The sequence below is a fragment of the Lissotriton vulgaris genome, chromosome 8 (genome assembly GCF_964263255.1).
Source record: "Lissotriton vulgaris chromosome 8, aLisVul1.2, whole genome shotgun sequence".
In the NCBI taxonomy this organism is placed as follows: Eukaryota; Metazoa; Chordata; class Amphibia; order Caudata; family Salamandridae; genus Lissotriton; species Lissotriton vulgaris.
In genome coordinates this window covers 525420283-525448115 of record NC_141696.1, presented here as the reverse complement: position 1 = coordinate 525448115, position 27833 = coordinate 525420283, and positions in this window count along the sequence as shown.

Genomic DNA, 27833 nt, shown 5'->3' with positions numbered 1-27833 from the left:
GTTGGCACATTGTAAAATGTGTGTTCTTATCTAATGTGTTTTGATATAATACAAAGGCTATTTTTATATAACCTTGTGTGGAGTTTCCTTTGTGGTGGGCCTTGGGTGTTGTTGCTGGGTGCGCTCGCAAACACTTAACCTACATAGCCTCCAAGTTTAGCCTTGCTGCTCGCGCCACGTTACCTAGAGGGCGAGTAGGGGTTATCTTGGTGTGTGACTCCCTTGCCCTGACTTGGAAGTGGTGGTCTCTGACTGACGTTGGCGCAAGCCTTGGCCAGCCAGAGATCCCGTTTCTAACAGGTTAAAGGAGATCAATAAATTCCTTCATCCAGATACCGAACAAGCAGTAGGAAATAGATATAGAATTGAACATGTCTTGTGTATATTTTATCAGGTATACAAAGATATGGGAGTGTCATAGGCAAGATAAGAATAGCATTTTTGGAGGAATTAACACCCCCCAAAACTGTCTCCTACATAAGCTTATTCTTTACTGGATGTACCAAAAAGCAAAGTGAATTGTGTCATACAAAATCTACATATTTGACATACTGGGAAAGTGCCTGGGGAGGACTGGCTAGCAGCCGAGTGGCACAAGGGTTTGATTCATAAAACACGTTATCCCTCACACAACTATTTACCTTTCTACTTGGAACACCTTCACTTCAAGATACTGGCCAGCCCTACCTCCACCCACCAAGGAACCCTCATCTACCGACTCCCAGGACACCCCTGACTTTTTGCCAACTCGATCATGGACATCATCTCCCCGCATGCCATTGCGTCCACCAACTACCCCCTACTGGGAGAACTCAACTTCCACCTTGACAACCAACTGTACCTCAGCACCACATCCCGCCTGGACAGCCTCCACAACATTGGACTCCGCCAGATCGTGACCAAACCCACGCACTCAGCAGGACAAACTCTCGACCCCCTCTTCACAACAGGAAACTCCATCACCTTCAGCCACACCACTGAACTCCCATGGACTGACCATCAATGCGTCCACTTCACCTTCAGAACACCCACCATCCACAGACACCAGCACCTGCTCCCACAAAGAAAATGGACCAGAATCATTGATGACCAGCTAACCTCATCACTCAGCAACTCCACCCCAACCATCGTGGAAAAAGACAACCCCAACACAGCAGGCCGAACCCTGCACAGATGGATCTCCAACAGCACCAACACCATAGCCCCCCTCAAGAAAAACAACAATTCCCATGCCAAGAAAGCTATATGGTTCACCACAAAACTTCAAGAGTCCAGAAGCACTTGCCACCGCCTCGAAAAGGACCTAGAGGAACAACAAATCCAAAGAAGCCCACAACAACTTCAGAGCCGCCACCAACACCCACCACCAACTCATCAGACAAATGAGGTAAAAAGCGATTGAAGACAGAATCTCCACTCATGCATACAAAAACAAAGAACTCTTCAACATCATCAAGGTGTTCTCCCAACCCACCAGCAAGTCCACCGACATCCCTCCCTCACAAGACCTCTGCGACAAACTCAGCACCTTTTTCCACCACAAACTCAAGAGCATCCACGACAACTTTGATGAAGACAACTAACACACTGAACCTTCACCAACCACCCCCGACACCCTGTAGCCAGCTATCGATAACTGGACTGCCCTCACAACCGAAGACACACTGAAGACGATGAAGTCAATCCACTCCAGGGCCCCCACGGACCCCTGCCCCCACCACATTTTCAACAAAGCCTCTGACAGCATCACACCCATACTATGCCACTCCATAAACCGTTCCCTGGCAACCTCCTCATTCCCTGACGACTGGAAACACTCTGAGATCAACGCCCTCCTGAAGAAACCCTCGGCAGACCCCACCGACTTCAAAAACTACAGACTGATCTCTCTACTCCCGTTCCCATCGAATGTCTTCGAGAAAGCCATCAACAGCCAATTTGCCACATTCATCAAAGAGCACAACATCCTCGACTCCTCCCAATCCGGCTTCAGAAAATACCACAGTACGGAAACCGCCCACCTCGCCGCAACAGACGACATCCGTACCTTACTGGACAAAGGAGAAACAGCAGCCATCATCCTCCTCAACCTCTCAGCGACGTTCGACACAGTCTCTCACTGCACCCTAATACGCAAACACCACGACGCAGGGATTCAAGACAAGGCCCTCGACTGGATCCGCTCCTTCCTCTCCCGCAGAACGCAGTGGGTCAGACTCCTCCTTTTCCTCTCGGACCCTACACCTACCACCTGCAGAGTCCCCCATGAGTCCTTCCTCAGCCCTACGCTCTTCAACGTCTACATGGCTCCGCTCACCCCCATCATCAGAACTTACGGGCTCAACATTGTGTCATACGCAGTCAACACTCAACTCATCCTCTCCCTATCTAATGAACCCAACACCGCCGGACACAACTTTCGAGAAGGCATGGAAGCCATTGCCAAATGGATATAAAACAGCTGCCTACAACTAAACACCAATAAATTGGAAGTACTCATCATGGGCCCAAACCTAGACGCCTGGAATGACACCTGGTGGCCCCCTGCCCTCAGAAGCCCGCCCACCCCCACGGACCACGCACGCAACCTGGGAATCATCCTGGACTCAGAGCTCAAAAAGGACCGCCAGATGAACTCTGTCTTGTCCTCCTGCTTCCACACCCTCTGTCTTTTACGTAAGAACTTCAAATGGATCCCCCTCGAACACAGAAAGACCGTCACTCACACCCTGGTCACCAGCCGGCTCGACTACGGCAATCCACTCTATGCCGGCATAAACAAAAACGTCACCCGCAAGCTACAGAACATGGAAAACACAGCAGCAAGACTGGTCCTCACCCTGCCAAGACACTGCCACATCTTCCAGCACCTGCACACACTCCACTGGATCATCATCCAAGCTAAAGTCACCTTCGAGATGCTAACCCACGCTCACAAGGCCCTCCACGACACCGGACCAGCATACAGGAACCGCTGTCTCAAATTCCACGCACCCCAAAGGACTCTACGATCAGCCCAGCTCTCCTACGCCGTGGTCGTCCGGAACAGAAAGACCAGATTGGAAGGCGGCTCCTTCTCCTTCCAGGCGGCCAGAGCCTGGAACAACCTTCCCCTCCACTTCAGACAGACAACTTCGCTCCCCATCTTCGCAAGAAACCTTAAAACCTGGCTTTTCGACAGATCCCCTCCTTGATGCACTGGAACCTGTGAAACCCCGCCCCACCCCCCCATCGCCTTAAGACCCTTACGGGTGAGTAGTTGTGCTTAACAAACACCTGATAGATTGACTGATTGACTTTCTACTCAGAGGGGGAGAGGCCCCTCTCTTCCTTTAAAACAGGATCTGACAATATTATTAAAGGCTGGGAAAGATATTCTTGGCTGCCTATAGTATTAACCAAGCTCACTCTTAAAGAGTGATTATAAATTACTGATTAAAATGTTAAGAAAAAGAGTGAAAGTGTATTAAGGTGAGCAAGTTGGAACTATCCTAAAGAGAGTTTTAGCAGCAAATACACATTATTTTAAAGAGGCATTAGACCATTAGACATAGGTAACACCTTTAATATTCTGATGGCCACACTGTTTTTGGATGCACAAAAGGTTTTTGATCTGGTGGACTGAAAGCTTTTTTTTTGTCCTCATTATGCAATATTTTGGAGGTGGAGGTATTATTCTGATGGTCATGCTGTTTTTGGATGCACAATAGGCTTTTGATCTGGTGGACTGGAAGATTTTTGTTTGTGTCCCCACTGTGCCTCATTGTGCAATATGTTGGAGGTGGAGGTATCAGGGCCCCGGACCCAACTGTTCCGAACAGGGGTTCCCCCCTGAGTAGGCGCCTGTGTGTGGCGGGGTTTCCCAACACTTCTTTTCGTAGGGGCCCGTTCATATCCGCTTCCAGAGTAAACTGCTTTCGGCTAGCCAATTTGATGTTCAAGCCCTTGCTTGAAGGTTTTATTTCATTGCCTAATCATTGGACAGTCCTGATACATTCCATAGATTTTCAAGTTAGCTGTTTATTTTGTTCCCATTTCTATCTAATTTGTTTACCCTTTGAATAGAAGTCAGCCATTCCTTGTGTGTTGGAGGTATGTTTTTCACCCATTTAATGCATAATTCTCTTCTAGCCAACAGTATCAACCTGAAAAGTAAGTTTCCCTGGTCTTTGTTCAGTTTCGGGTAACTTGCATTAAAGTGTCCTACCCCCAAAATACCAAGATGTTTCCACTGGTTGACCCAACAGCCGTGAGAAGACTTTACCCGTCTCTCTCCAGAATTCCTTGAGATGGGGGGGCGCTGCGGAAACATGTGTAGGTCATCTGCTCCTTCTTCCCCGCATTTTGGACTGCTTCTCACCTTCTGCTTATTGAGCTTAGATAACTTCTTTGGTGACCAGTATGCTTTGTGTGTGGTAAACAAGAGTTTTTTTCTCAGAGGGGCAGATTTTACGATACGCCAACATGTCGCCATAGATACCTACCATTTGCGGTGAACATCCAGCTCCAGCAGTTCTTTCCCACAAATCTGGTACGGAATTTGGTAGTCTTCTTCCCCTGCCTGTATAAGGCCCAATACTAGCATGAGATTTCTTTTTTGATAGTCATGTCTCCCTGAAACATTTTCTCAGGTTCCCTGGTTCCTGATTCCTCTTTTCTAAGGCTCTTGGCCCAGCTGGTAAGTTGGTAATATTTGACTTTCACCAGGGTGCCATTGGTCTTGGTTACCAGGACTTCCCAGTCAATAATCAAGTTTCGCTGTATTAGTTGGCCCCATTTAAATATGCCCCCTCTCCTCAGAGGGGTAGCTAGCTTATCCCAGTTGCAGGAGAATTCCAGAAAGGAGCGAAGTCGCTATAGTATGGAATTTTTAGGGTGCTTCTTATCTGGTACCATAGTTTTGCGGCCCACCAGATGGTCCTTAACTATATTTTTTTCAAATATTTGAGATGCTCAAATTTGTAAAGCAAATGGTTTCCTTCTGCATTGACTAATGCCTGTTGGTGTGCAGGATACTCATCAAATCTGTCCAGTAGTTTTGTCATGTATTTAAATTGAAAGGCTCTGCAATATTCCAATATATCAGGGCTTGCAACCCCCCCTCTTCCTTTTTCCTTCTCAGTTTCTTACAGGAAATTCTTGTACATTTTGCAGCCCAGATGAAACTGCTTAGTTCTCCTTGCAGCTTTTTCATCCATTCTACTTTAAATTCCAGTTGGATAGTACTGAACAGATATGTAAACATTGGTAATACTGTCATTTTAATTATATTTTAATTTCCCAAGGTCAGAGGGAGACCTCCCCAGACCTTGAGTAGGTTCCTTACATCTTTAAGGATTCTGTTGAAATTCACACTGGCTATTTTCTGGATATATTTTACTAGGTCCACTCCAAGATATCTTATTTTTCCTTTCACCATAGGATTCTTAGAGTCGCTGTTCCACTCTAAAATTTTGGATTTTGTTTGGTTAATCATGTAGCCTGAAACTCTCTCGAACTGTTCCATGATAACTTCTATTTGGGGAAGTGAGACTGCCAGGTCACTTGTAAATATCATCAGATATTCAGCGTACAATGCTACTTTGTCTCCCAGCCGTGGCATTTAAACTGTATTATCTCCTCTGTTCTTCTGAGCATACACGCCTGTGGCTCAATATATAGGTTTAAAAGTAGCGGGGATTAGGGCCCTGTCTTATACCGCTTTTAATTGTTATCTGTCTGTAAGACTGTCATTGACCAGAGTTTCCGCTGAGGGCTTTTTATAAATTGATTTTATTGCATCTTGGAAAGTATCCCCAAGATTGTATTTTACCAGTGTTGTGCTCAAAAAAGGCCAACTGACTCTATCAAACACCTTAGCTGCGTCAAAGGTTATAACTGATAAGGGGAAGGTTTGGTGAGATGCTATGTCTATTGCGCTTATCTGTTCATGTGTTAGATCTTGCATTTGTCTTCCTCTAATAAAGCCTTTTTGGTTTGGGTGTACTAAGAGTCTGGCTACTTTTTCCAATCTTTTGGCAAATATTTGTGTGTAGATTTTACAGTCAGTGTTTAAGATTGATATAGGCCCATAGGACTCACACTTGACTGGGTCTTTCCCTGGTTTCAATAAAATGCTGATGATTGCATTGTTCCAGGAGTGTGAGAGGTTCTTTTAGCTAAACAAATATAGTTCAGGAGCTCAATCAGGGGAGTGACCAACACCTCTCGTAAATTTATATATAATTCAATAGGGAGTGCATCAGGGCCGGCTGCTTTCCCCTTTTTGAAGTCCTTGATTACTTCCCCTGCCTCTTCTTTTGTGATTTCTCAGTTAAGCTCCTCTCTTTGATCCTGGGACGCTGAGTGAAGGGTTATCTTGTCTAGAAAGCTGATTATCTGTTCTGGTGTAGCCGAAGTCTCTTCAGAATATACATTTTCAAAGAAGTTTACAAAAGCCTCCTTGATCTTTGAGTCCTCTGAACTATATATAGGTTGATTTCCAATTTGAATGCTTGCAACCCTGTTGTGAGTTAAATCTGTTTTTGTTTTCCATGCTAGTAGCTTGCCACATCCTTCGCTGTATTCGTAATGCGAGAGTTTACTTACCTCTTACCTATTCCTTACAATTGCTTCCAGTGTATTTGAGATGTCCTCCTTCTTTGCTTTCTTTTCTTCTTCCAATCTGCACTTTTCATGCGGGGCTTTCACCTTTACTAATACTTCTTCCAGCGTTTTTATTTCTTTTTCCAACTGCTTAATGCTGGTCCTTGTGCTCTTAATATAATATGCTGCGATGTTTATTATTTTTCCCCTGATAACAGCTTTGTACATGTTCCAGTCTACCGGTTTAGGAGTCCCTTCCTTATTTAGTTGAAAAAATAAGTCTGTCTCTTTGAATAGTGCTTCTATATGGAGAGGATCTGTGAAAATACCTTGGTCTACTTGGGGTCGGGGGAGGATTCTAGGTGAGAGACGCAGTAAGACCGATGAGTGGTCGGATAAGTGGGCAGGTATATGTTTCACCTTTTACGTACTACTGGTCAAGCTTCTATCTATCAGAAAGAGATCTATTCTGGACGTGTTACCAAGTTTTTTATTCTGAAATGTAAATCTGTGGACCATATCTCCTTTCTCCTTCCAGATATCTGCGATCCCTAAATCTTTAATATACAATCCGACCCACTCTCTCATTTTAGATAAATTGGCACTGTTCCAACCAAGAGTCGATCCTTTTTAGGATCTATAATTTTATTAATATTGCCTCTCATAAGTATAGGTGACTGTGCGGTCAGTAGTTGTGAGTATACCTTTTGGGGCGGTGTAGGTTTGTCTATGTTGGGTCCATAATATCCCACAATTGTATATAAATTATTGTAGATCCTTACTCTCCTAATTGCCCATCTCCCATTCTTGTCCACTTCTGCTGATTTGATCCTTGCTTTAAAAGACTTCTTAAACAGAATTGCCACTTCTTTTGTGCAGCATTCTTGGTTTGTACATACATAGGCATCCACCCATTTCTGGTATTTGATTATTTCTGCCCATTCTTCTTTTAAGAGGTGTGTCTCTCGCAGTCGACATCACTCCAAACGAACTCTGCAGCCAGGCCCTAACTCCCCTTTCCCACCATGGATTTTCTTCAAACCACTTGTAATCAAAATTAGACTGTGCCAGCAGTGCTCCCAGACCCCAAAACCCACCCCCAAAAACCTAGAAGCCCCCTAAACAGCCCCCCCAAAACAGGCAAGTGAGCAAAACCGGAAAAACTTTTTCACCATGGATTTTATCCAAAACACTTGCGCCCGATATTAGACCTTCCCAGCAATGCCCCCAGACCCGTCAACCAACCCGCAAAAAAGTAGAACACCCCCAAACAGGCAAAAAGCAAAAATGCAAAAACTCACACTTAGAAAATTTAGAGCCTACCTTCAATTCAATCCAAACGCGGTCTGCAGCTAGGCCCTAACTCTCCTTTTTCACCATGGATTTTCTTAAAAACAAATGCAATCAAAATTAGACTGTGCCAGCAGTGTGCTCCCAGACCCCAAAACCCACCCCCAAAAACATAGAAGCCCTACAAACAGCCCCCCAAAAACAGGCAAGTGAGCAAAAACGGAAGAACTTTTTCACCATGGATTTTATCCAAAACACTTGCGCCCGATATTAAACGTTTCCAGCAATGCCCCCAGACCCGTCAACCCACCCACAAAAAAGTAGAACACCCCCAAACAGGCCAAAAGCAAAAATGCAAAAACTCACAATTTTCGGCCTACCAGTCAACATCGGTCAAAGCACGCTCTGCAAGTAGGCCCTAACTCCCCTTTCCCACCATGGATTTTCTTCGAATCACTTGCAACCAAAATTAGGCATGCCCAGCAGTGCACCAAGTCCCCCCACACCCCCTTAACAAACACCAGGAACACCCCAAACAGCCCCCCAGAAACACCAAAGTGAGCAAAAATTGAAAAAGAAATTCAACATGGATTTTGTCCAAACCACTTGATTCCGATATTAGACCTTCCCAGCATTGCCCCCAGACCCCTGAACCCACCCGCAAAAAAGTAGAACACCCCCAAACAGGCAAAAAGCAAAAATGGAAAATGTGACACTTAGAACATGTAAGGCCTACTTCCAAAATCAATCCAAGCACGCTATGCAGCTAGGCCCTAACTCCCCTTTCCCACCATGGATTTTCTTCAAACCACTTGCAACCAAAAGTAGGCATGCCCAGCAGTGCTCCAAGACCCCCCAAGCCCCCCTAAACACCAGGAACCCCCCAAACAGCCCCTCAAAAACACCAATGTGAGCGAAAATTGAAATAAAATGTCACCATGGATTTTGTCCAAACCACTTCATTCCCATATTTGACCTTCCCAGCATTGCCCCCAGACCCCTGAACTCACCCGCAAAAAAGTAGAACACCCCCAAACAGGCAAAAAGCAAAAATGAAAAATGTGACAGAACATTTCAGGCCTACTTCCAAAATCATTCCAAGCGCGCTCTGCAGCTAGGCCCTAACTCCCCTTTCCCACCATGGATTTTCTTCAAGCCACTTGCAACCAAAATTAGGCATGCCCAGCAGTGCTCCAAGACCCCCCAACCTCCCCCCAAACCCCAGGAACTCCCCCAAACAGTCCTGCGAAAACACCAAAGTGAGCAAAAATTGAAAAAAAAATTCACCATGGATTTTGTCCAAACTACTTGATTCCGATATTAGACCTTACCAGCATTGCCCCCAGACCCCTGAACCCACCTGCAAAAAAGTAGAACCCCCCCAAACAGGCAAAAAGCAAAAATGGAAAATGTGACACAGGAAATTTGAGGCCTACTTCCACATCAATCCAAGCGCGCTCCGCAGCTAGGCCCTAACTCCCCTTTTCCACCATGGATTTTCTTCAAACCACTTGCAATCAAAATTAGACTGTGCCAGCAGTGCTCCCAGACCACAAAACTCAGCCCCAAAAACCTAGAAGCCCTCCAAACAGCCCTCCCAAAACAGGCAAGTGAGCAAAACTTTTTCACCATGGATTTTATTGAAAACACTTGCGCCCGATATCAGACCTTCCCAGCAATGCCCCCAGAGCCTTCAACCCACCCGCAAAAAAGTAGAACACCCCCAAACAGGCCAAAAGCAAAAATGGAAAATATGACACATAGAAAATTTTCTGCCTACCAGTCGACATCACTCCAAACGCACTCTGCAGCTAGGCCCTAACTCCCCTTTCCCACCATGGATTTTCTTCAAACCACTTGCAATCAAAATTAGACTGTCCCAGCAGTGCTCCCAGACCACAAACCCCACCCCCACAAATCTAGAACACCCCCAAACAGCCCCCCAAAAACACGTAATACTGCTAAGCCTCAGTTTAAATTGTGCCAAAACACTGCCTGCAACTAGGCCCAAACCTCCTTTTTCCACCATGGGTTTTCTTCAAACCACTTGCAATCAAAATTAGACCTTCCCAGCAGTGCTCCAAGACCCTCTTACCCACCCCCACAAATCTAGAACACCCCCAAACCGCCCCCCAAAACATGCAATACTGGTATATTCAAAACATGGCAAATTGCCTGTTCACCAACAATTGCTGTTCAAATTTTCAGCACTTCCACTACTACGATCCTCTAGAAACTTACCTGGACACTTGTTCCAGAGATTCCCAAGAATCTCAGCAAGGCAGAACAAAATTGAACCACTGCGCTTTTTGAAGAAGAAGAAGCTCTAAGACTTTTTTCACTTAGTTTTCACCCAAACACACGTGCCCGCGAAACACCAAAAAAGGCCAAAATTCTGCCAATTCTGGACCAAAGAACGCCAACCTCCCCTAAAACCTTGCCAACATCATTATGAAGGAGCCTGCATCAGACCCTAAGCCCTAGACTCAGCGGGAACCCTACCAACTTAAACCCAAAAACCCTAGTAAATCGCACTGAACCCTAAACCCTAGATATGCTTTGTCTGTCTGTGTCTTAGACCTTGGTATGCTACATCAGGATGCTTCACTCAGTAGTGCATGCCTTGACCGTCTGCATGGCCCTGCCGCAAGCATGGGCCAAAAGTCCGTTCCGCCCAAGAATTTGCGATTTATCAGTAATTTCGCGAGATTTGTGAAAAACAAAAAACAGCAAATTTTGCAAACATAACGGATATTTGGCCCAAGCTTGAGGCAGTGCCATGCAGACGGTCAAGGCAGGCACCACTGAGTGAAGCAACCTGATGTAGCATACCTAGGCTTTTTGTCAGACAGACAAAGCATATCTAATTGTATACAGCAAGCCACATAGCCCCAATTTTACATGAAATGCTGTCTGGAGTGGACTCTGCCTGGCATAACAACAACAGTACACTGCCTCGCCCTCGACCACTACATACCACGAATAGACAGACATGTAGTTCTGCTGTAGTAGTTGTTGTAGACTGGTTTACCTGTTTGCCACTCACGAATTGGCCATAGTTCTTCCGTAAACCGACGCTGATGATCCATCCATCCAGTGAGTGGCTGTAAAGAAAAAAGATATATTACTTAATCAATTATCATGGTATATTGGCAAGTGAGTCCACTCCAAGGACATTTTGCATATTGTAAAATGCAACATAGTGGCCCCTGAATTTGAAGTACAATTTGAATTAAACAAGGTAAAAAAAAACTGAGTAGTTGGCATGAGTTACAATTACTGTGTAAAAAGATTAAATAATAACTATGACAAGACATATGATTCATTTCATGCACAAAAAGCAAACAGCAATTGTTTCATCAGAGCCAGACAGCCATTGCTGTTCACTGCATGCCATCTTCTAAATTATTCATTAGCTGTTCTACTTTTTGTCCGCATCTTCTTGGGAAAGTGAGGGCCACAGGGCAGCCTCTCCTGTCAATTTCAGAAGTAACTCTGTCAGCAATCAGCAAGCAAGTAGTCGGTCAGTAATTTCTGTCCCAATTGAGGGGACTCGTCTATGAAAAGAAAGTTTCTTTATTTATTTCTTCGTAATCCATCTGCCTTGAGGGGAATGGATAGGTGGAGTCTGGAGGAGGAGGATAGAGGAGCATGATTGAGTTGTGAACTTGTGAACCTCAGGAATGCAGACTGCAGCACCTTCAAATCAATAAGGAAAATAAGATGAAGACAGTGCTGCTGATAAACTTGTTGTGAGAGTTTTGTTGTGGTAAAAGTTGCAAAACAAAGAAAGACACACAGGAAAAAAAGTGAATAAATACGAAAAAAAAGGAAGTCATTTTCACGCCTGGGTGTCAGGGAAGAAGAGCTCGTCCTCAAACTCTATGAATTGAGACAGGAGTAGGTCAGCTAACATAGAAGAACTTCTGTCACCTAATTCGGTATCCTCTTCTTCCTGCGTGCATTCACGTATTTTGTAATCTGGTGGTATGAAGTGCTGATTCATCTTGATCAGTGTTAACCTCTCCACATTTTTGGGTGAGAGGTGGTTCCTTTTTGAAGTTACAATGGCACTAGCAGCACTGAAAACACATTCAGAAGACACGCTTGCGAGTGGCCAAGACAAATAATTTAGAGCCAGGTGGTGATCAGAGGCCATAGAGCCCTTTTCCTATACCAATACAGCAATGGCTTCTGATTAACAAAGACATCTGTTGGGTCATCCAGATAGGCCTGCACCATCGACTCAAGGTTCTCCACGGTTTTCTCCACTTTGCGTACCATCTGTGGCCTTTGCAGCACTGGAACGAGCAAACCCTTGATTAGTTATCCAATGCGCTTCCGACAATATTATGGGGGGGCCTGGTGCAGGTGAGGATAATGATACGGTTGCTGCTGGTGTCGTTAACGGCTGTGAGGGAGAGTGACTCCCTTCGGCTGTAGTGTAGTTCCTATATTCCCAATAGGCTCTGCGCATTGGAATAACATAAACGACAGTGTAGACGTAGGACTGAGGTCGACTAGGTCTCTATTGAATATGTTAGACTTAATTATGAAATGCCAGCTACCTCAGAGGTCACTAGAAACTTTCTTGAGTAAACAAGAAGGTGCTTTCTTTCTTGAATAGACAAGAAGGGATTCGTTTCTGACAACCGCATAAACATGACAACTTTGCTCCCCCAGAATAAGGAGTATATCTCCAGAGTCGTGGAAACCATAGATAGCTATTTCACTCAGTTAATAGTGCTTAGTTTCACCAGGAGTGCAGAGAAATAGAGAGACGGGCGTTTTCAATAAAAAGGTTATTTATTGAGCAGTCTTCTTTCTCATGCAAGAGAAGTGAATTGCCACAATTGCAATACTTGTCATAAAGTAAAGTGTGTACAGTAAAATGAGTATTATGAAATAATACTGTGAAAGTATTTATATGGTTTCTAAGCCATAAGATACTTAAAATGGATAAAATATATACAATGATAAAATAATGACTAAACATACTCAACTGGTGTTTCTAAGATACGCCTACCCCAGTGTACCTAACCTAAGCCTAGCACAGGGAAGGAGTAGATGAGTTATCGTTTTTGCCAAGAATCTGAATCAAGAACTCTCTAAGGGTCTAATCAGCTCTGTACCTTGGTTATAGAATGGAGTGGGTCTTGTATCTCTTTCTCAGGACTCGATCTCCCAGCAACCCGCAAGGCTGACAGGGAAACACTGGAGCTGAATTTCTCTGCAGGAGAAAAGTCAGCGTCTGTCTCAGTGCGTCAGCAGGGAGGGTCGGCTTCCTTCGGCACTCGCATCAGCAGGGCGTAGGGCAAGTAGATAGCCAATCTGCTCCAAACCACCGTGTGTTGCTTAAGGCAGATGCTGGTATATTTATACCTGGAAGGTGCCGAGCTTGACGTAAGGTTAGACATAAGACGTCACTAAGAACTCGCAGTTCTTTCAGGACTCCAGGAGTTCTCGGACAAATCAATACAGAAGCAGGGGGAATTCCCGGGCTGCTGGAGGCTTCGTTTGTTTAAGAATGCGTTGTGCTTTCTAGGAGTCTATGGGAGTAGCCTTGCCGTGTTTGGACTGCATTGGCTATGTCTTAATATGGGCATGATTCTTATGTCTATATAAGGGTATGATTTGATATAACCACATAAGCGCATGAAATCGGGAATATTTACTAGAGTCCTAGAATCATCTACAACACCCACTCCACGTATAATGTCCATCATTACTAAATACTAAGCAATGTTTAAGCATATCTAAGCATGTGTTTTCCATCCCACCCCAAAATACATAAAATGCTTTTGAAATGGTATATACACAAAAAATGAGTATTATTCTGTACGTTTTTTGTAAGCAGTGGCATCATTCTGATAATGCATATATTGTACATTTAGAATGTTGACTGAATGAATCACGGAATTTACATTTATGAAATGGTTCTTAATACAGAAGAGAAGGTTGAGACCATTACATCACACAGTTATACAAGACTGTACATGTGTTATAGACTAAGTAATATTGTCTCTAGAGCTTCTAAAATTAGAAATCTTATTCTCTAATAATAGTTCTACTTTAAGCAGAGTATCATGTGCCAAAAAGGTAAATATTTTGGGAACTGGAAAAAAGCAATTTCGCTTTCTGGGAAAAAAAAAATAGTTCCAAAGCTTTTTAGTTTCTGTTTATCAAAACTGAAGGCCGAATTCAGATTTCAGGGAACGTCTTGTGCTTTCTTTTTCAACAGTTATTTTCATTGTTAGGAGAGAACATCAACTCAGATAGGCTGGCAAAAAATGTGTCTACAACAGTAGGTGAAAGTTGGACCCAGTCCGAAAAATTAGAAATAGTGCATATATGCGAAGCATTGCCAACATCGGTGTCTAGATCAGCAATGGTCACAGAAGGTTGTACCTGTGTGCCACTTTCATCTCGTACCTCACCGCCACTTAATCGTAATGATGAGGTCTCAACGAATGCCGTCATCAGAATGGGTAGCCGCTGGGGACAACACGTTGCATGAGCCGTTACGGAACCAAGCAAAGTATCGGTATCCTTAGGTACGGCTGATGGAAGTGTGAGACAGACGTCTAACACACATTCTTCTCCGCAGAGCAGGCATCGTAGAACAGGTAAGATGCAATCTTTCCAGATTGGTCTGAATGAAAGAAACCAGGTAATATTCAGATCTCTTAGCCAAGCCAAGCCGAGGACTTTAGTAATCCGCTCTCGGTATTGCATTGCTAGGATCATGTCTTCCATTGAAACGTGACTTTTGTCTGTGACTTGACTTGCCATATCGGAGCAGAAGGACAAAAATAAGATTTGTCCCAAGATGAGAGGCAGGCCGCCGGACATAGAGTGCACAAAATTCGGAAAGATGCTCAGGACTGCTTCAAAGGGTGCTAACAGTCCCGAAAAAATTGTCTTAAATACATGTGCATTGCCACTAGTATTAGACATGTTTAATATTTGGCTTAACATTTCTACGAAATGTACAGGGCAGTTTGTCGATAATAATGTATGTATCTCTGCCGTTGTCCTTGCAACTTGCATATCATACATTGCTCTAGACGAGGTTAAAGGCACAGTTGTTTGTAAAAGAATAGACTTCATTCTGCTTAAAGTATCAATTCGAATAGAAGAGATATTCAAATAAGGCCATATTGCTGCCTCCATGTCTGGCTTGTTGTTTGGATACAATACTTGCATACAACAAGTGACCCTGAAAGTAACGCTCACGAGATAGGCCGTTCCTGGCACCATGCCACAACAGCTGTGGTCACTTATTACAAAGTAGCTGCTGTTGGAAAGCTGTCTGAAAAAAGTCTCTATCTGTGTAGCAGGGGTGCCGTGCAGGTGTCATGAAAGGTTATTTGATGAACCTTCGCAGGCTCCGTGTAAGTTAATTCCTTGACACAGAAGTGTACCACTTAGTGAATTTTTACAGTTGTTACCACTAAGGAATACCTCTTTCTTGCCCCCACTCCAACATCTATGTGTGTAAGGTAAAATCCAGGTTGACTTGATGTACCCTTTACCCAACAATTCATACAGGCCTGCTGGTATATACTTTTGGCAATATTGAAACTGAAAAGTCGTTATCGGTATTGTAATGGTGCCATGTATTATCTATTCAATGACAGGTTTTTCGGAGACTGTCAATGGTAATCTTTCTAGTTTTTCAATTCTCAGCACTGTATAGTCTGCCCCTCTTTGTGCCAAAGAGATTTGTTTATCAGTAAGGATAAAGATAGAAAATAATAACGTTGTGTTTATCAGACGCCATGGCACGTAGCCTGAATGCAGATTTTGTAACGTCCAGCCTAACTGTACAATAAAATGTAATTGGGACTGGCCATGTTGTAACATTAGCATATCCTGTTCTATTATATCAATGGCAGATGATACAATGCTGTCCAGTAAATAAATTCTGTAGGACAGAGTCGTTAACCCATTGTCCACTACACACAGTGATTTTTCCAAATTAATACGATCAATTTCTCGTATTTTTTCTGACATTTCAATTTGCGTTACTTTCCAAGCTTCATTGTAAGCTGCGTATATACCGGCGTATATGAAACGTTTTTGACGATGTTTGCGAGGTCCCAGTAAGAAATCTCGCAAGTCAGCACCTTATTTAAGTAAAGTCAAGTGTTGCTTAATTTCAGGTAGTGTGGATTTCTGTAGCCATTCGAGGCATAGTTTTCCTACACTATAGGTTGTTATTATCCCTGGATGTTATCTCTGGGAATATCTTGGGTCTGGCCTATTCTGTTTGAACCCCTGTATTTTGTTTAGGAATCTATCTTGACAGTTATTAGTGTCTGTGGGCCAGATAAACCATTTGTTCCTATTAGGAAGTGTTCTGTTATGTTTTAAAATATGGGGTACGTCTATCTCCACTTCTGTAGTGCTATTACTATCAGGTATGGGTTTTGGTATAGACGGTTTGTTTAAGTCCTTTATCCTGGCTATGCCAAACAGGTTGTTTGTTGAATGGTGTCATTCAGGAACATTATTTGTTCGGGGATCATGCAGGCTGTGAATAATGATTCTAAACCTTGTACCTGCTAGTCTTTTGTACACCAGACAGTTTTTGTCTCAGTGTTGTTTTTCCAAAATTCAAAACCCAACGTAGACATTTTTTCATAACTTTTTTCAGAATAAATCAGTTTAGTATTTGCCAACATGTTTTTCATTCCTGTCTTATTCATAATCTTAAAATAAAACTTTTCTGGATCAGTGATATTAAACCCTGAAAAGTATGGGAATTGCTCATAAAATGTCTTTGAGCTGTCTTTTGGTAGAGTTGGGCAATGTTCCCATTGATTATAAATAAAAACATTTTTAGGATCATCTGATTTATGCAAATAGTGATGCCCATAGTGATTAAAGCAATAAATGTCTTCATATTTTGATGAACCTTGTAATCATGTTCTGTATATTTAGCTGACATTTCTAAATCTGACATCATATTGGTAATATTTTCAAAGTCCCAATCATCAGAGAAAGTACTAGGTGATACAAAGTCACTTAAAGAAATCTTGAACTGATGTGGATACTTCAAGAGTTCAACCGGGCCATAGATGTCGTAATCAGTAGCGTCCCATGCTACACCACCAGGTATAGGAATGGCTGTGATGTTCGCTGATGATAGTTCTCTTTTTTCAATGTGAGAGGATCTGTGAGGTTTTTGAACTAAGTTGATGTTCTGACTTGCTCTGTCCATTGTACTGTATTTTCCATCAATCATTCTTCCCAAGCTTAGACCCAAAATGAGCCAGAAAAGGAAAAGTACATCTAACACAATCCACAATTCAATCCACGGTGAAATCAGATATGTTTCCCCAAGTTGATGAAAGAGTTCTCTAATTTTGTGTTTGAAAGTTTTGTTTGCTCGTTTGTCTTCTTGTTCACTTGGATCATCAGAAAAGTCATCGAAGTTGATGATGTAGCCAGATGCAGTTCTGTCAACTGTTTGAATGGCATCGGGATTGTTATCAATCTTTGTAGTTGCTTCTTCCTTTGTCATGTTAGTATAGCCAGAGGCTACATCATTGTAGACAGGCCTTTCTTGATGAACTGTTGCAATTTGGGTTTCAAGAGGCACAAGTTCCATGGCTGTTTTTGCATAGTCCTTTTTTATTCACTGCAGGTTTATCAAATGTGATTAGTCTCTCAGTTTGAACCTCTTGGATTGTAGCAAGGTTTGGTCTTCTGCTACTTCTTGGGAGTCCACTGGGCCTATTACTTATTATTGGCCACATGGTTGTGGTTTTACTAGGTCGATTGATACAACCCTGTTTTCCTTTTTACCAGCAAGGGGAGGTAGTACGACTGATCTTGTTCCGCTGATAGCTAATACAGGTACTGCTTTTCTGTAAGAAGGCCCAAATTTCCTCTTTACCGCAATTCTTTCTCTGACCAGATCCCCAATCTTTGGAATCCAGACAGGTCTTGCTGGGACAGGTAGTTTTTCTTCAGTGGCCGTTGGTTTTAGCTTTGTGTTACTTAGACTTCTTATTGTTTCATTCAAGTCCTGAAAAAACAGCCAAACGATCTTTGATATCAAACGCTTTTTGTTCCACCACTGAAGTCTGATAATCGAGATCTTCGATTATCATTCTTGTACCAAACAAAAGTTCATACGGAGTGATTCCACCCAGAGAATTTCTTGGCAGAATATTTAGACTTCGTTGGACACTTATTAGATGTTTCACCCACCCATCACCCGACCCTAATACCCTCGCTGTTATAGATTGCTTTATGTCATGGTTTTTTCTCTACACTACCGCATTTTCCTCAGGATGGAATGGACTAGACTACCGCAATGCAATGCCCAAGCTGGTCATGGCCTCCTTGTAAGCTCGAGAGCTAAACACAGGACCCTGGTCAGAATGTAGCATGTCAATTGCGTATGTCCTGATAAAGACTTGCAAATCTTTTATAACAGTTCTGGCATCAGCCGAGTGCTGGGGCCACATCCAAATTAATCTCATCTTAATATTTATGGGATCGCATTTGTCTGGTCGGACCCTTGTGTGTAGATAGTCTAATGCTGTCTAATAGAGGTGTCTGGGCTCGTCTTACTGTGCTAGAGTCAGATATCTGGTCCGGTTCATAACTGCGATCTCTATTGCAGTCCTGACAATCCATTGCAAAGTTATAAACTTGCACGCTCATTCCCGGCCACCAGTATCTTGATTGCAATTGTATTAGGGACATTAAAATCCCTTGGTGCCTCAGACCCACTCCCATGTGTGCTTCTTGAATCAAGTAAGCTCTCCGGTTCGTGTTTGGAATTACTCTATCCCCCACTCCAGGGATTTGAGCAAAAGGAACGGAGTTCGCATCAATTATGTATGTATTTCCGAGTGGATAATTTAGAGGTAACGCTGCATAATTGCCTTCCATTGAGGCTTTTACTGCTAGTAGTGTTTCTCCATCTATTTGTTTTTTAGAACGCTTTTTTGTAGCTACAGAAGCCGGTTGACCAGCTGCCGCTGTGGCTTCATTAGCCAATGAATTCCCTGCAACGTGAACCCCATCACGTTGAAGACTCTGCGTATGTATCACGTGAGTCTTTCGTAGTTCTTTCTGTAAAAGAACTACCTGTTCCCATAGTTTTTTATGTTTTATTGTGCCACCTGTCTCATCTTTGTAACCATTTTCAATCCAGGTCTGCATGGAATTATTGTAAGATTCGACGCAGTAATGCGAATCGCACACTATTAGTGTGGGGAATTCTTGATCTGCATTTTCAAGCTCCATCTTAAAAGCCTATAGTTCAGCTCGCTGAGCTGTACAATTTCTGAGCGTTTCAGTTTTAGTGATTAACGGTCTAAATGTTCCTATGCGCCAGCGACCTTTTACAATCGCACATGCCGCATTGTAAATTTTTTTATCCACAACGTAGTGTTGTGCAAATCTGTCTGTGTAGATTACACAGGTGCACTCTTCCAGAGGTAGAATTTCAGTTGGCAGAAGACATTCGTATTCGTATTGGAGAAATTCTTGTGTTTTTGAGTTAGGATCAAATTCGTATACTACGTCTGATGCAGCAAGAGAATTAACCCATTGTATCCATCTGGGATGTAAGGCTTTGGCACTTAGAATGCTTGCTCTTGTTACTGCTTCTAGCGCAGGTACCGGTGAAACGATTATTATGCGTTTACCTTGTGCCAGGGCTCTTTCTTTTGCTACAGCAGTTTGTACCGCAGTTAGAATCTTTTCAGTGGAACTGAATTTCATTTCAGCTTGTGTGTACAAGTGTGATTTGTAAGCTATTGGTACTGTTTCTCCCTCATTAGTGGTTAGGTATGTAAATCCGCATCTTCCTGGGATGACTCGGATTACAAGGTTGCGTTCGTTAGTGCGTGTTTGCAGTTTTGTTTTAGTTAACATGTTTGTTTGTAATGATCGTAAAATTTCCGTGTGTTTCTGAGTCCAATGAATTGCTTTGAAATCAGGTTTTATTGGTTCATAGAACGGTTTAACCCTCTCTGCATAATTTAGAATGTAAGTTCTTCCTAAGTTCAGGAAACCTAGAATTGATTGTAATTTTTTCACCGTTTTTGGAGCTTGGAGTACTGCACACTTCTCCAAGAAGTTGTCTGCTAGGCTTTTGCCTTCACTTGATAACTCATATCCTAAAAATAGGACAGTGAGGTGGGCAATTCGTGACTTTTTAAAGTTAAATTTGTACCCTTCAGATTCGAACGCAAGTATTATGGTGTTCACTCTTTTCAAGTGTGTCTCCAGGTCATCGTCTGTTAGATAGATATCGTCGACATAAGATAATGCCTCATCATCATACATTTGTAGTAACTCTGTTACTCTGGCTGAAAATAATCCTGGGCTATTCTTGAATCCCTGTGGGAGACGACAAAATTGCTTTTGGGCCCCCATACTAGAGAAAGCAGTCAAATACCTGCTTTCTGGTGCAATGCTTTGACAGAAGAAACCATTTGAAATATCTAATGTCGTTTTTTATTTTTTGCGCACAATGTTATTCATCAGTGCTGCACTGTGTGAATTTTGTACTGCAAATGTTTTGCAACAAGAGTTTAAGTGTCTGTAGTCCAATACTAGACGATATGAATTGTCTGGTTTGGAGCCAGGAAACAAAGGATTGTTCATTTGTGAGGTGCATGTTTCAATCACCTCCTGGTACTCAAGTTGATCTAAGATCTCCCTGACTTGTTTTTTAGCTTCTTGCTTAACAGGATACTGTCTTTGTGCAGTAGGTTGATTTTTTAACTGTATTTTAGGGTGAGGGGAATCCTCATCCCATCCTTCATGATTTTTATATAATGCAGGGGCTTGGGCCACTGCCCATTTTCTAGCATATGTGTATTCTTATGAATTGGAATGCGATTTGAGAAGGCAGGAATAATCATTTCTTCGCAATGTGGGCACTCCCTGACAAACTCTGGTGGCCAGTCCTTTTCTGCTAGAAGGATAACCTTTAAATAGGTTCTTCTAAAAGAGACCTCTTATTTTCCTAGTTTTGTCCCCCTCTATAAATAATGATATTTCATATACTTTATGAGGTACACTCACTCTGGTGTCAGCAGTTTCCACTTGAATGCATTCATTCGTGTTCACTGTCTCCAGAAGATTCATCAGGATCTTGCAAGCTATAGTCACTTCTGCTGTGCTTTCTAGCACTGTTTGGGCCCATTCTCCGTTCTTGAGTTGTGTCCTCTGAATCCTCTGCATGTTTTACTTTAATACTGGCTACCTTCTTTTGGGAAACTGTAATTTTTTACTTTGATGAGCAGGTTCTTTGTCTTTGGACTAGACGCGCTCTTCTTTATGTTCTGACCGTCCTCTTCTTTCCGATTTCTGTGAGGAAGTCTGAAAAGATCGAGAGGGGCGGTATCAATATCTTGATATCTGTCAGGTTTTTTCAAATGATCCCTATTTCTAAGGTGTATCTTTTCTCAGAGGGCTCCCGTTGTGGAGACCTACCCTCCCCGGGTCTGGAGATCTATCTCCCCGTTGGGAAAACCTTCCTCTGGACTGAAAGTGTTTTTTTTTTCTGGGAGAGGTCTGTTTATTACCTTCCCACTTCTTTTTAGGAGTTATTAAATTATTTTTAATGAAAGTTTTTCAGGATTTTCTGTTAGTTTTAATTTTTGGCTGCAGGTTGTACCGTCAATTGTCAATTGAACTAATTATCTATATGCTTTTGTTAATTGTTTTAGTTGAACTAAAAGTTCTCTGTCTGACATTTCTTCAATGCCAGGATGTGGTGTATAGCTGGCTAGAACCAGCCATATGGCTCCTGGTCTACCTAGTGGACTGAGCCTGGTAATGTGATTTTGATGTTTTAGGGCGCCATTGAACCAGAGCTCATGCTCCTGGTAAGTTAGTGGAATTTCAACATCCTCGAAAGGAACGTATTCCGCTGGAGTTTCCCCTGCTTTGTTGTAGTGGAACTCGTGTGTTAAGGCATTTGCTAGTGGAAAATTTATCCAGGAATAGAATACCTCTGTCTGCCGATATTCATGTGCCTCAACAACAAATATGACTGTACCACCTCTCGATGATACACCACTATTAACTAGTTTGTAAGTTACACTCTTTCTTACATTTACCGGGATGATTATTGCATCTGGGTTGTTTTGCTGAAGACTTGTGTCTTCTTCTAATAGTTGAGTTGCGATTCTAGCTCTCTCCATTTCGTCGTCGTCATCGTTTTCAGAGCAAGTTTCAAGGAAACAAAGATTAGGTGCACAATATTTTGGAACACTGTATCCTTCAACGTTGACTAAACCAAAAACTATTACATAGGAATCTCTTCCTACTAAGCTCTGGCGGATATTAACCTTTTACCCACTCCAGACGTTTATTGGAGTTTTTACGGGAAAAAGGGGTCTGTGTGAAAAGCACGACTGAGTTACTCTATTATCTAGCGTTAAATTATCGCCTTACCAAACGCCGGGCGCCATGTAGTATAGTTCCTATATTCCCAATAGGCTCTGCGCATTCGAATAACATAAACAACAGTGTAGACGTAGGAGTGAGGTCGACTAGGTCTCTATTGAATATGTTAGACTTAGTTATGAAATGCCAGCTAGCTCAGAGGTCACTAGAAACTTTCTTGAGTAAACAAGAAGGTGCTAAGTTTCTTTGAATAGACAAGAAGGGATTAGTTTCTGACAACCACATAAACATGACAACTTTGCTCCCCCAGAATAAGGAGTATATCTCCAGAGTCGCGAAAACAATAGATAGCTATTTCACTCAGTTAATCGTGCATGCTTAGTTTCACCAGGGATGCAGAGAAATAGAGAGACTGGCGTTTTCAATAAAAAGGTTATTTATTGAGCAGTCTTCTTTCTCATGCAAGAGAAGTGAATTGCCACAATTGCAATACTTGTCATAAAGTAAAGTGCGTACAGTAAAATGAGTATTATGAAATAATACTGTAAAAGCATTTATATGGTTTCTAAGCATTAAGATACTTAAAATGGATAAAATACATACAATGATAAAATAATGACTAAACGTACTCAACTGGTGTTTCTAAGATACGCCTACCCCAGTGTACCTAACCTAAGCCTAGTACAGGGAAGGAGTAGATGAGTTATGGTTTTTGCCAAGAATCTGAATCAAGAATTCTCTAACGGTCTAATCAGCTCCGTACCTTGGTTATAGAATGAAGGAGGTCTTGTATCTCTTTCTCAGGACTCGATCTCCCAGCAACCCGCAAGGGTGAAAGGGAAACACTGGAGCTGGATTTCTCGGCAGGAGAAAAGACAGCGTCTCTCTCAGTGCGTCAGCAGGGAGTGTCGGCTTCCTTCGGCACTCGCATCAGCAGGGCGTCGGGCAAGTAGATAGCCGATCTGCTCCTAACCACTGTGTGGTGCTTAAGGCAGATGCTGGTATATTTATACCTGGAAGGTGCCGAGCTTGACGTAAGGTTGGACATAAGACGTCACTAAGAACTCGCAGTTCTTTCAGGACTCCAGGAGTTCTACGACAAATCAATACAGAAGCAGGGGGAATCCCGGGCTGCTGGAGGCTTGGTTTGTTTAAGAACGCGTTGTTCTTTCTAGGAGTTTATGGGAGTAGCCTTGCCGTATTTGGACTGCATTGGCTATGTCTTAATATGGGTATGATTCTTATGCCTATATAAGGGTATGATTTGATATAACCACATAAGGGCATGAAATCGGGAATATTTACTAGAGTCCTAGAATCATCTACAACACGGCCACAGATTCAGAAGTGGAACTTGATGCCGGATGGCCTGCTGATTCAGTTGGACTTTTGCCGGCTCCTTGAGTTTTCGGCTGATCTTTTTCTAACCGAGTGGCTGACACAGCTAGCCAATGTTTGTACTTTGAAACATCTGCTTCATCAAAAGGAATGAATGCTTTGCTGGCCACTGCCTTTTTGTACCGTGGATCCAGAATAGTGGCACAAATGTAATGTTGTTCTGTATGTATGTTTTTAAGCCTTTCATTGTCAACTAGGCGGCTTCATAACCTCTCCGCCAACTGATATGCATCTTGCTTTTCAGCATCATCTCTGAACGTTGAAGACACCGCCTTCAGTTGGTGGTCTAGCATGACCAACAATGGGATAGCTTTGCCCAAAGAACAGTCCTCCCTGCTGACTTCACGCGTGAAGACCTCAAAAGGACGAAGCATGTCTGTCAGGCTTGCAACTAGCTTCCATTCCTCCAACTCTAGCCTCATGTCTTTCATAGTAGAACCCCGTTGAAAGATATACTCATTGATTACCATGCACTGCTCAGACAGACGCTCAAGCATGACAAAGGTTGAGTTCCACTGTGTTGCTACCTCCTGGATGAGTCCTTCGACTGGCAGTCTACGTTCATGTTGAATGCTCCTCAGCTGCTTCCGGGCCTTAACAGAATGGCTGAAATGTGTGCAGATTCTTCGGCAGGTGGTCAGTAACTTGCTGACTGTGTTTTCATTTTTCAAGAAATCTTGCACCACGATGTTAATACTGTGCGCCAAACACCGCACTCTGAAATAGCCACCTTGCTGCATGGCCTTAATTATATGACTGCCATTATCCGTGGAAACATAACCAACTATGCGATTTCTTGGATGCAGCTATTCAGAGACCTTCCTATCAAACTCCTCCAAAAGGTTTGGTGCAGTATGAGTTTTCTCCATGGCAAACATGGCTAATGTTGCATGTTTCCGAGTAGCTTGAAAAAGTGTGTCCGGGTCAACACCTGCATTTGTCTTGTCTCTAACCCCTGCAAAAGAGACCCAGTGTGCAGTGATGCACATGTAATCAAGTGCTTGGCAACTGGTCCACATGTCTGTTCTCAAGTGGATAGTGTGAACAGCACTCTTCTGCAAAGCTGCCACAATCACCTCCAGCACATCTTGATGTAGTGCTGGAACCGCAACTCTGGCAAAATAGGACCGGCTAGGAACCTTCCATTTAGGGCAGGCTGTTGCCACAAATTCTAGAAAAGCCACCCCTTCCACGAAAGAAAAAAAGGAAGAAGGTCCAGCGCTAGCATTTTAGCCAGCTTTGCGTTATACAGACGTACCGTTGGGTGGTTGCGTTCAAATGGCGCCTCCGACCACAACATTCCGCTAATGGTGGGCTGGACCATTTTACGTGATGATGATTATGACTTCTTCAAACCAGTTAGGCCCAGTGATGTAGTTTTTCGCATTGGTGTCTCTCCCAGACTCTTAGTGTGCCTCATACATGTTGCAGGGGTAGAGGGTGTGGGGGATACCACTGCAGTGCTGCTGCCAGGGGTACTGGGTGTACCAGAAAAAATGTCTGTTGCTTCTTCACTTCCCCCCTGCACGATCAGCCCCTCATCATCATCAGATGCAATATCAATGGATACATTTGGATTTGTTTTTCTTTTGGCTTCCTCGATCTTACTTAGGTGTGCCTCCCACTGGATAATGTGGTGTTTTTTGAGATGACCTCTCTGGCCTATGGTACCATAGTTGGTACCAAGCTTACCCCGACTAACTAATGTTTTACAAATCGAACAAACGACCATGTTTTCCGCACTTTGGCTAACAGTAAAGTCCCAAACTGCTGACTGGAAATGTCTGCTGATGGCGGAGGTGCTACTTTGACTTTCAATGCCAGATGAAGTGGAGGATGGGCATGGCTGAATTCGTTTCTGTTGTTCACTTACAGCACCACTACTTGAGGTCGAGCTGGATGGAGGTCCCTGCCGGCCCTTCTGACTAAAAAAGATGGAAGCTGTAGGTCGTGTTGGTGTTGTAGTTAACTGCGTTGGTGGTGGTACCAGTGCCAAGCAGCCCACATCCTGCTCAGCAGCCATTCGGGATAGGGTGAAAATGTCTGTCTGCTGCATGCCCGCTGGGCCTGGAGTGATGACTGTGATGACTGGGTCATCGTCAGACTGTTCATCAGCAGCAGGAGACACCAGTTCTTGTTCGTCGTCATCACCCATAACTTGAAGCCTTGCAGGAACCTTCCTTTTAGGCTTAGCTACCTTTGTCAGCTCATGGCGTGACTCACTCTCAGACTGCATTGCTGGCATACAATCACGATCAAGGTCATCAGAATGAAGGGGGCTTGAAGAAGAACTTGTAGTAGTAGTAGTAGCCCTCCTTGACCTTTTTCTTGCTGGGGATCTGGAAGACAATGGATCATCATCAGGAGAAGTGGCTTCCTCGGATGATGATACCCCCGCTTGAATATCGATTTCCTGATGTGCCCCTACTTCTGGAGGAACAAGCGTTGTATTTTTTGTAGTGTATCAAGGGCCCCCTGGTGAGGATAAAGATCCTGGGTCAGGGAAAAGGTACAATGTGAAAATATCAACCCAGGCTATCTTACAAAGAGACAACACTAGCTATGTTCCAAAACAATTTATTCTTTTCAAAAATAAGCATAAACTATAACACAACAATAAAAATTGATATCAAAAAGATTTTTTTAATTTAAAAAGAGAAAGTAATTTCACATTTGTGTCTTATATACATGATAAGTTGATATAGTAAAACATATATTTTTAAGAATGAAACATATTCGTTTAAAAAACATTCAATAGACAATGTTGTTGTCTTGTGTATTAATGCTGCGGCTGTAGTCTGTCAACGCGTTTCGACACGACGTGGTGTCTTCATCAGGACAAATTATTTTGCAGCCCAATACTCTAAAAAGAACAAGACATTTTTAGTTCTTGTTTATATAAAAAAGAAGAAGTGTTATAGTGCATGTTCATATTTTGTTTACTTATAGCACAAAGAAAGGAACTTTCTATTTGATTTCTGATTTCTGTTAATTTCTTTACGAGCAATACCCATCTCTTTATACATAGCATGGTGTAGGATTTATAAAAAGAATATTCCATTGGAGGTACCTAAGTAAAGGGATAAGGGAGGCAGGTCCTAATAGACTTGAAGTACATATTCCTTTTGCTTAAAAAATGACATCGATAGAAGGATATCTGTGGCATCCTGGTTCTCTGTGTCTGTGCTTCATGACATAGCTGCGCTGATGTCATGAGGCACTAGAATCACCTGCACATCTCATGGAATGTTATGCTTTGTTCAGCAGGCAGTTACAACCAGGCTTTGATGCTGACTGGATGTTCACCTGTGGATGGGATCTTTATTCTTAATAAACCACTACTTATAATCATCATCTTGTGGATGTCTATTTTACATTTGGCGACGGAGGACGGGATTTACAAGAAGAAGAAAAGATCTCAACACCTATCTCTATATTTTTTTTTTTAAAAAAAGAAGAAGATATGTTTCCACCTCTACTTGGATAATATCCTTGACTCTATTTGGAAAAACTTCTTTGAGATACCGGTGACAACATCCAACCTAACTGGATTACAGATTATTCACTGACTTTTACTTCAAAAGGTCCGTTTTATTCGACTTCAGAGAGACTTCAGCTTCTCCTTTTGGTGGTAAGAAGAAACAAAACTTAATTAAGTGAAAACGAACTCTTTGTTTTCACTTCCTTCTATGCGTGTTTCTAGCGGTGTGTTTGTGGTTGCTGTGTTTTTTACGATCGCTAAATCTGGCACTTTTGCGTTACTCAACGAAACGCACTCAGCGATCTGCATCTTTTAAGAGACGCCTACCTGCCCAACGTCTCCACGAGCTGGCTCCTCGGGAACGCCATTGCCTAGCAGCGTCTTCACAACATCGGAACCCCGGGAAGATAATCAACGAGCTTCTTTCCTCTTCACGTCCACTCGCAAAGCTTCCTGGGTAAGATGCAAGCGTCCCGCAAGGTACTCTGGGTATCACGTTAACGTGGCCGCCATTTTGAATTGGTCACTTTCCCTTCGCAATACACATTGCGTTTTAGCGCGGTTCCTGACTCAGATCACCGCTAATCTCCACCAATAATTTACGCTGAAGTTATTTATGGATTGAATTACACTGAAGTTATCTATGGATTGAACAATTTAAAGGTACTGTTCGCATTTAACCGTTATTCAC